General features: G+C 35.5%; 1 pseudogene; it reads left to right on the top strand.

The window, feature by feature from the left end:
- Positions 1–744: 744 nt before the first annotated feature.
- Positions 745–1,696, top strand: LOC105309301 (annotated as a pseudogene).
- Positions 1,697–2,350: the final 654 nt, after the last annotated feature.

Genomic DNA, 2,350 nt, shown 5'->3' with positions numbered 1-2,350 from the left:
AATTCAGATCAGAAGCTTCCTCTCCAAGAAGTCTTTTTCAGTCCTTCTGATCCTAGAAATGAGCCCCTACATTAGCAGTCTGCAGTGCTCTTTACTTCACAGACTACCTTGAGATGACTGACTGATGTGTCTGCTTCCCTAGGATGTTGTAAGCCTCCTAGTAGCATAACTTTCACCTTGTTGAATTCTATATTCCTTATTACTGACACATGTATATAAGTGAACTCAAAAATAAGAAAAGACTTGCCGCTGCATTAATCTCATATACAGAATTTACTCTTTGAGATTTAACTGAAAGAAAAACTATGATTGGGGAGGGGCGATAGAATGTTTGGAGAAGGCCACATAGTATAGAGATAAACAGAATGGAGTTAGCATATATAAGTTCAAATTTTGTTTCTGTGACATGTTATTTATTTGAGATAGAAAAGTTTTGTAATCTATTTTCTCTATTCCTGAACTTTATCATCTTTAAAATAGATATGGCAATAGATTTCATTTGTTGTGTAAAAAATAAGTAAACTATTGAATGCAAAACACTTGTAAAAATGCTTGATGCTTAGTGAGTGCTAATAAGAGTCAGCTATTATTATTTTTAGGATAGTACAAAAAATAGTAACAGCAGCAATAGTAATTAAAGTGCTAATTTAAATTTAAAAACAAAAAAGAAATAAAGGTTGGAGTTAGATTCGGCATTCACCTAAATTCAGTTTTTTCTTCTTATCTTCTCCATCTCAGCCTCTCATGAAACAACACAATCATTCAAGCTTGGTTGAATTTGTGTTCCTTGGTTTCCCTGAAGGAGGACCGTCACAGGCTGGCTTTTTGTCCTGTTGTTGGTGGCATACCCATTCACTATCTGTGACAACATGCTCATCTTCTTAGTTATATGACTAAATGTAGCCCTACACATACCCACGTACCACATTATCAGTATTCTCTCCTTCTTGAGCTCTGGTATACAGACACTATAATCTCCAAGATGCTAACTAATCTTCTCAGTGAGAAGAAGACTATATCTTTTGCAGGATGCCTTCTTCAGACCTACTTCTTCCACTCCCTAGGAGCCTCTGAATGCTACCTTCTTACAGCCATGGCCTATGACCAATATCTGGCTATCTACTGGCCCCTCCACTACCTTGCAATTATGACCCCAACACACTGTATGAAGATGGCTGTTGGTTGTTGGACTTGTGGTCTAACAACTGCAAGAGCTGAAGTCATAATGGTCTCCCAGCTCCCTTTCTGTGGCTACAATGAAATTAAACACATCTTCTGTGACTTTCCACCTCTGCTGACCCTGGCCTGCAAGGACACAACCACTAATGTCCTGGTGGACTTTACCATCAATGCCTTTATTATCATTATTACCTTCCTCTTTATTATGGTTTCTTATGGAAGAATCATTTGGACCATACTGAAAATGAAAACAACAGCAGGAAGAAAGAAAGCCTTTTCTACATGTAGCTCACATCTCATTGTGGTCCTCATCTTCTTTGGGAGCATTATCTTCATGTATCTGTGGCTAAAGAAGAGCTATTCACTGATCATTGATCGAACACTTGCTGTAGTCTACTCTGTATTAACACCGCTAGTCAACCCAATTATCTACAGTCTCTGTAACAAGGAACTCACTAAGTCCATTAAGAGAACCATCTTTCAGAAAGGGAAGAGAGTTAGTGCAACTCACCATTGACCTCCGACCAACATCCTTCCCTGACTTCATTGTTGATCTCATAAATGTTCTATAGACTTTTTTGTCCTGACCTTGAGTAATCACACATGCAATGGATCTCATCTCCTCTTATCTTTCAAAGACTTTATTTTTTTATGTTTTTCTTTTGTTTTGTAAATCTTTATGTTTTCCATTCTTTATTTTATTAGTGCTTTCTGGACTTAATAATACACTACTATCTCCATTATTATTATAATTTTATTAAACTTATTGGGGTGACTGCACTAATAAAATTATATAGGTTTCAAGTATGCAATTCAATAATACACCATATGTATGTTACATTGTGTGTTCACCACCCAAAGTTAAATTTCCTTCCACGAAGGGGATCAAATATATGGTGACAGTAGTATGTCTATTCTTAAAAACAAACATACAAAAGTCCTAGCCACAGCAGTCACATAAGAAAAAACATTGGAAAGGAAGATGTAAAACTCTCATTATTTGCAGATGACATGATATATACAGAAAATCCTAAAGACTCCACCAAAAATTATTTAGAAATTATTATAAATAAATTCAATAAAATTGCAGAATACAGAATCAATATACAAAAATCTGTTGCATTTTTATACACTGATAATGAACAATAGACGAGGAAATTAAGAAAATAAT

This window comes from Pteropus vampyrus, unplaced genomic scaffold (genome assembly GCF_000151845.1).
Source record: "Pteropus vampyrus isolate Shadow unplaced genomic scaffold, Pvam_2.0 Scaffold715, whole genome shotgun sequence".
NCBI lineage: Eukaryota > Metazoa > Chordata > Mammalia > Chiroptera > Pteropodidae > Pteropus > Pteropus vampyrus.
Note: the sequence above shows the minus strand (reverse complement) of the source record. Positions and strands in the feature narration are given on the sequence as shown.